Source organism: Chlorocebus sabaeus, chromosome 13 (genome assembly GCF_047675955.1).
Source record: "Chlorocebus sabaeus isolate Y175 chromosome 13, mChlSab1.0.hap1, whole genome shotgun sequence".
Lineage (NCBI taxonomy): Eukaryota > Metazoa > Chordata > Mammalia > Primates > Cercopithecidae > Chlorocebus > Chlorocebus sabaeus.
Window position 1 is genome coordinate 78304227 of NC_132916.1, and position 8411 is coordinate 78312637.

Below are 8411 nucleotides of genomic sequence, written 5' to 3' on the forward strand. Positions count from 1 at the left end.
AGCTTACCCCCATATCCTAGCCTCCCTAGAGCTCCCCTTCCTATTAATGATAATCCTCCTCTAATCTCCCCTGCCCAGAAGGAAATAAGCAAAGAAATCTCCAAAGGACCACAAAAACCTCCAGGCTATCGCTTATGTCCGCTTCAAGCTGGAGGGGAATTTGGCTCAACCCAGGTACATGTCCCTTTCTCCCTCTCTGATTTAAAGCAGATTAAATCAGATCTGGGGAAGTTGTCAGATGATTCTGATAGGTATACAGATGTCCTACAGGGTCTAGGGCAGACCTTTGACCTCGCTTGGAGAGATATCATGCTGCTATTAGATCAAACCCTGACCTTTAATGAAAAGAATGCGGCTTTAGTTGCAGCCCGAGAGTTTGGAGCTACCTGGTATCTTAGTCAAGTAAATGATAGAATGACAGCCGAAGAAAGGGACAAATTCCCTACCGGTCAGCAAGTCGTCCACATAATGGATCCCCACTGGGACCTTAACTCAGATCATGGGGACAAGAGTCGTAAACATCTGTTGACCTGCGTTCTAGAAGGACAAAGGAGAATTAGGAAAAAGCCCATGAATTATTCAATGATGTCCACCATAACTCAGGGAAAGGAAGAAAATCCTTCTGCCTTCCTCGAGTGGCTATGGGAGGCCTTAAGAAAATATACTCCCCTTGTCACCTGAATCACTCAAGGGTCAATCAATTCTAAAAGATAAGTTTATTACTCAATCAGCTGCAGATATCAGGAAAAGAATCCAAAAGCAAGCCCTGGGCCCTGAACAAAATTTGGAGGCATTATTAAACTTGGCAACCTCCATGTTCTATAATAGGGACCAAGAGGAACAGGACCAAAAGGAAAAGCGAGATCAGAGAAAGGCCACAGACTTAGTCATGGCCCTCAGACAAACAAACCTTGGTGGTTCAGAGAGGACAGAAAATGGAGCAGGCCAGGTGATCACCTGGTAGGGCTTGTTATCAGTGTGGTTTACAAAGATACTTTAAAAGGATTGTCCAACGAGAAACAAACCCCACCCTCATCCATATCCGCTATGCCAAGGCAATCACTGGAAGGTGCACTACGCCAGAGGAGAAAGGTTCTCTGGTTCAGAAGCCCCCAACCAGATGATCCAACAACAGGACTGAGGGGGCCTGGGGCAAGCGCCAGCTCATGGCATCACCCTCACTGAACCCTGGATATGCTTAACCATTGAGGGCCAGGAAATTGACTTCCTCCTGGACACTGGCACGGTCTTCTCAGTATTAATCTCCTGTCCTGGATGGCTGTCCTCAAGGTCCGCTATCATCCGAGGAATCCTGGGACAGCCTGTAACCAGGTATTGCTCCCACCTCCTCAGTTGCAATTGGGAGACTTTAGTCTTTTCACATGTCTTTCTTGTTATGCCTGAAAGTCCCACACCCTTATTAGGGAGGGATATATTAGCCAAAGTTAGGGCTATTATCTATGTGAATATAGGGAACAAGTTACCCATTTGTTGTCCCCTGCTTGAGGAGGGAATCAACCCTGAAGTCTGGGCATTGGAAGGACAATTGGGAGGGCAAAAAATGCCCACCCAGTCCAAATCAGGCTAAAAGAGCCCACCACTTTTCCTTATCAAAGGCAATATCCCTTGAGGCCTGACGCTCATAAAGGATTACAGGATATTGTTAAACATTTAAAAACTCAAGGCTTAGTAAGGAAATGCAGCAGTCCCTCCAACACCCTAATTCTAGGAGTATAAAAACAGAATGGTCAGTGGACACTAGTGCAAGATCTTAGACTCATTGATGAGGCAGTTATTCCTCTATATCCAGTTGTACCCAATCCCTATACCTTGCTCTCTCAAATACCAGAGGGAGCAGAATGGTTCACTGTTCTGGACCTCAAAGATGCCTTCTTCTGTATTCCCCTGCACTCTGACTCCCAGTTTCTCTTTGCCTTTGAGGATCCCACAGACCACAGGTCCCAACTTACATGGACAGTCTCGCCCCAAGGGTTTAGGGATAGCCCGCACCTGTTTGGTCAGGCATTGGCCCAAGATCTAGGCCACTTCTCAAGTCTAGGCTCTCTGATCCTTCAGAATGTGGATGATTTACTTTTGGCTACCAGTTCAGAAGCCTCATGCCAGCAGACTACTCTAGATCTCTTCAACTTTCTAGCTAATCAAGGGTACAAGGCGTCTAGGTCAAAGGCCCAGCTTTTCCTACAGCAGGTCAAATGTCTAGGCCTAATCTTAGCCAGAGGGACCAGGGTCCTCAGCAAGGAATGAATACAGTCTATACTGGCTTATCCTTGCCCTAAGACATTAAAACAGTTGCAGGGGTTCCTTGGAATCACCGACTTTTGCCGACTATGGATCTCCAGATACAGTGAGATAGCCAGGCCCCTCTACACTCTAATCAAGGAAACCCAGAGGGCAAATACTTATCTAGTAGAGGCAAAAACAGCCTTCAAAACCTTAAAGCAGGCCCTAGTACAAGCTCCAGCTTTAAGCCTTCCCACAGGACAAAACTTCTCTATGTCACAGAGAGAGCAGGAATAGCCCTTGGAGTCCTTACTCAGACTCGTGGGACAACCTCACAACCAATGGCATACCTAAGTAAGGAAACTGATGTAGTAGCAAAAGGCTGGCCTCACTGTTTACAGGTAGTAGCGGCAGTGGCCGAATTAGTGTCAGAGGCTATCAAAATAATACAAGGAAAGGATCTCACTGTCTGGACTACTCATGATGTAAATGACATACTAGGCGCCAAAGGAAGTTTATGGCTATCAGACAACCGCCTACTTAGATACCAGGTGCTAGTCCTTGAGGGACCAGTGCTGCAAATATGTATGTACATGGCCTCAACCCTGCCACTTTTCTCCCAGAGGATGGGGAACCAATCGAGCACGACTGCCAACAAATTATAGTCCAGACTTATGCCGCCTGAGATGATCTCTTAGAAGTCCCCTTATCCAGCCAGACGCAGTGGTTCAAGCCTGTAATCCCAGCACTTTGAGAGGCCGAGACGAGCGGATCACGAGGTCAGGAGATCGAGACCATCCTGGCTAACACGGTGAAACCCCATCTCTACTAAAAAATACAAAAAACTAGCTGGGCGAGGTGACGGGTGCCTGTAGTCCCAGCTACTCAGGAGGCTGAGGCAGGAGAATGGCGTAAACCCAGGAGGCGGAGCTTGCAGTGAGCTGAGATCCGGCCACTGCACCCCAGCCTGGGCGGCAGAGCAAGACTCCATCTCAAAACAAAAAAAGAGAAAAAAAAAAAAAAAGAAGTCCCCTTATCTAATCCTGACCTTAACCTACATACCGATGGAAGTTCATTTGTGGAGAATGGGATATGAAGGGCAGGTTATGCCATAGGTAGTGCTATAACCATACTTGAAAGTAAGCCTCTTCTCCCAGGGACCAGCACCTAATTAGCAGAACTAGTGGAACTTACCCAAGCCTTAGAACTGGGAAAGGGAAAAAGAATAAATGTGTATACAGATAGCAAGTATGCTTATCTAATCCTACATACCCATGCTGCAATATGGAAAGAAAGGGAGTTCCTAACCTCTGGGGGAACCCCCATTAAATGCCACAAGGAAATTATGGAGTTATTGCATGCAGTGCAAAAACCCAAGGAGGTGGCAGTTTTATACTGCTGAAGTCGTCAAAAGGGAAAGGAGAGGGGGGAACAACAGCATAAGCAGCTGGCAGAGACAGGGAAAGACCAGCAGAAAGGAAATGGAAAAAGAGATGGAAAGTCAGAGAGAGAGAGAGAGAGAGAGAGAGAGAGAGGAAGAAACAGAGAGACAAAGAGAAGGAGTCAAAGAGAGAGAGAGGAAGAGACAGACAGAAAGTCAAAGAAGGAAAGAGAGGAAGAGACAAAGAGGGAGTCAGAAAGCAAGAGAGAGAGGAAGAGACAAAGAAGTCAAAGAGAAAGAGAGATGGAAGTAGTAAAGAAAAAACAGTGTACCCTATTCCTTTAAAAGTCAGGGTAAATTTAAACCTATAATTGATAATTGAAGGTCTTCTCTGTAACCATATAACACTCCAATAACACCTTGTTGTCAGTGTAAACAAGGCTGTAGACTGAAAGCACTAAGGTCACTGACAACCCATAGCCTTCCTATCAAAAATCCTTATCCCAGCAGGTTTCCTAACGGGGGATCTAAATCTTAATCAATTACCAAACAAAGGTCCGACCAGACCAAGGAGTAACTCCCTTCAGGACAGGACAATAGCTGTTTCCTCCCAGACAATTAAGGGAAAAAGACAATGGGTATTCAGTAAATTATAAGGAAACTCTTATAGAAGCAGAATTAGGAAAATTGCCTGATAATTGGTCTGCTCAAACATGGGAGTTGTTTGCACTCAACCAAATCTTAAAGTACTTACAGAATCAGGAAGGGGACATCTATACCAATTCTAAGTTAATATGGACTGAACGAGCTCTTATTAATAGCAAAGAAAAGTTCAAATCCCAAGCTTACAAGGTTTTCTACTAAAGTAAAGTTTGCTAAAAGTTAACAGTGTATTGTGTATTATCCTACTGGCACACACTCTCAAAGGATTTCTCAGTTTGCAGGAAGTGACAAAATCTATCCTTACTTTACAATCCCAAATAGACACTTTGGCAGCAGTGACTCTCCAAATCCGCCAAGGCCTAGACCTCCTCACTGCTAAGAAAAAGGACTTTGCACCTTCTTAGGGGAAGAGTGTTGCTTTTACACTAACCAGTCAGGGACAGTACGAGATGCCACCCAGCGTTTACAGGAAAAGGCTTCTGAAATCAGACAATGCCTTTCAAACTCTTACACCAACCTCTGGAGTTGGGCAGCATGGCTTCTCCCCTTTCTGGGTCCCATGGCAGCCATCTTGCTGTTACTCATCTTTGGACCCTGTATTTTTAACCTTCTTGTCAAATTTGTTTCCTCTAGAATCAAGGCCATCAAGCTACAGATGGTCTTACAAATGGAACCCCAATGAGCTCAACTAACAACTTCTACGGAGGACCCCTGGACTGATCCACTGGCCCTTCCACTGGCCTAAAGAGTTCCCCTCTGGAGGACATTACAACTGCAGGGCCCCTTCTTTGCCCCTATCCAGCAGAAAGTAGCTAGAGCGGTCATCGGCCAAATTCCCAACAGCAGTTAGGGTGTCCTGTTTAGAAGGGGGATTGAAAGGTGACAACATGCTAGCAGCCCTTGCTTGCTCTCAGCACCTCCTTGGCCTCAGTGTCTGCTATGGCCACACTTGAGGAGCCCTTCAGCCTGCCACTGCGCTATGACAGCCCCTCTCTGGGGCTGGCGGAGGCTGGAGCGGGTTCCCTCTGCTCGCCAGGAGGTGTGGAGGGAGAGGTGCAGGCGGGAGCTGGGGCTGTGCACAGCACTTGTGGGCTGGCATGGGTTCTGGGTGGGCTCGGCCGGGCACAGTGGCTCATGCCTATAATTTCAACATTTTGGGAGGCTGAGGCGGAAGGATCACTTGAGCCCAGGGGTCCAAGACCTGCCTGGGCAACATGATGAAACTCCATCCCAAAAAAATAAAAATAAAGAATAAAAGAAGAAACAAATGAGAAAAGAAGAAATAAAGTTTCCCTGGACCCTACCTTCCTTTCTAGCTATTGTGAACCTCATTCATTCCATTCCAAGCTAAATTCAAAACAAGACAAAGTCCATTCTTTGATTCCAATCTCTCATTTTTTGCTCACTCTTCAAACTACTGAAATCTGGCTCCTGCCCACATCACTCCACTTAAACTTCTCTTCATAAGGTCCCCTACAACTTCATTGCCAAATGTACTGGAGAGTTTTCAGTGTTCACCGTGCCTGACCGTTGTGTGTCATTTGACTGTGTATCACGTACTCCTTCCAACTTGCTCCATGTGGTTTCAGCTCCACCAATCTTTCTCCACTCCTACCTCTCCAGCATCTCCATTTCTCTCACTCAACTTCTTCCTTCCCAACCCTTAAATATTGGTATTATCCAGAGCTGTGTTCTTGCTCTCTCTTTTTCCTCTGTATACTTACCCTGGGTGATTTTTTCCTCTCCTATGACTTTAAATGCTACCTGTATGCCAGTGGTTCTCAACTGACTGGGGGTGACTTTTACCCTGCAGGGGACACAAGGCAATGTCTGACATTGTTTTGCTTGTCACAATGGGATTTGGAGGAGGTGCTCCCGACATCTAGAGGGTGGAGACCACGGAAGCTGCCAAACATCCTACAATGCACAGGAATATCTGGCCCAAAATATCTCACCACAAAGAATATCTGGCCCAAAATGCCAATTTTCCCAAGACTGAGAAATTACTGCTACTTGCTAACGAATCTCAGGTTCCTTTATTTAGTTTCCATCAAAGCTAGATGTGCATTGTTATTACATGTCCTATCACCCTTTGAACAGCTCCACCTGTGTGTCCCCCAAGCATTCTAACCTCTAAATGTCTAAAATTGAACTTGTTTTTCTTATCAAAACCTGTTTCCCCCTTCTGTGCTCCTCATCTCAATGATACCACGAGTCATCCAAGTTGTTTCAAGCCAGAGATCTAGAAATCAGTTTAACCTCCTGCCTGCCTTTCTGTGCTTATTGCCACACATCCAGTCAGCAGTTATTTCCCTTAAAGAGCTTTCAAATCGATTCCTTCCTCTTCTTTATCGTTGTACATCTTACCTAATCCACTGCTATACTTCCTAAGTTAACATCTGCTTCTAGTACCTGTAGTAATCGGAGTGCAGGCTCCAGATTCAGACAATCTGAGTTAGAATTCCAACTTTGGTTTCCACAACTTTCTTGTTTCTTTCTTAGGCATGTTGCTTATACTCTCTAAACTTCAGTTTTTCTTCTTGAATGTTATCAGTACTAACTTCATGAGTCGGTTGTGAAGATTAAATGATTTAATATAAGGGACACTCTTGCAGTGTGAGAGAGTGCTTATAAATACAGTCTTTACTATTATGTCACATCTTCAATCCATACTAAAACTGTCAGAGTGATCTTTCCAATGCAGGCACTCCTGATTAGGAGCCCATTTTTTTCAAAGCATAAAGTCCGAATTCCTCAGCATGGTGCTTACCCCCCTTCACCCTTACTATTCATCTTCTCACATAGAATAATGCTGAGCTCGAGGATACATTAAAAGTAATCTTGTCCACATATCAAGGATGAGAAAACAGGCCAAAAAGTTTTCCAAATTTGATAAAAGCTATAAAATTGTCAACCTAGAATTCTATACTCAGCTAAAATACCTTTCAAAAATGAAAGTAAAATCAAGACTCAGACATAAGGCGCAGTGGCTCATACCATGTAATCCCAGCACTTTGGGAGGCCAAGGCAGGAGAATCACTTGAGCCCAGGAGTTTGAGATCACCTGGATAACAAAGTGAGACCTCATCTCTACAAAAAATTAGCCAGGCATGGTGGCATGCACCTGCAGTCCCAGCTACTTGAGAGGCTGAGGCAGGAGGATTGCTTGATCTCTGGAGACTAAGGCTGCAGTGAGCCATGATTGTGCCACTACACTCCAGCATAGGTGACAGAGCAAGACCTTGTCTCAAAAAAAAAAAAAAAAAAAAAAAAGTTGAAAGAATTCATGACCAGAAGACTCATACTGCAAGAAATGCTAAACTAAGTCCTTAAGACAGAGGAAAACAATACCAAATGGAAATACAGAACTCCACAAAGGAGTGCAGAGCATTGGGAATGAATACATGGGTAAATATATAGGATTGTTTCTTGTTCTTATTAAATATTATTTATATGTCCTTAAAAGAAAATTGACTGTTTAAATACAAATAATAACAATATTATAAAAATATTTGAAGAGTCATGTGAAAAAATATATAACAATAATGACAGAAAGACAGAGAGAAGTAGAAATGGAACTACATTATTGTAAGGTTCTTATATTCCATGCAAACTGGTAAGATTCCCTTGAAAGCAGACTGAGCAGAGTTAAAGCTATAAGCAATAAACTCTAAAGCAACAACTGTAATAACAAAGTAAAGAGTTATAACCAATAATCCAGTAAAGGAAATAAAAGGAAACCATAAAAAATACTTGATTAATTCCATCACTGGGTGCAGTTGTGGATGCCTATAATCCCAGCTACTGAAGAGTCTGAGACAGGAGGATTGCTTGAACCCAGGAGTTCAAGACCAGCCTGAACAACACAGCAAGACACAATCTCAAAAAAAAAAAAAAAAGAGCTTGATTAATTCAAAGAGAGATATAAAAAGAAAGAAGCGGGGGAACAAAGAACAGATGGAACAAATAGAAAACAAACTGCAAGGTGATCAATTGAAACCTAACCTTATCAGTAATCATATAAATGTAAATGGGACCTAAACAACCCAATTAAAAGACAAAGATTCCCAGGAGAAATATTGGTGATTAACAAAAAAGAAGAATAAAAAGAAAAAACAAAGATTGT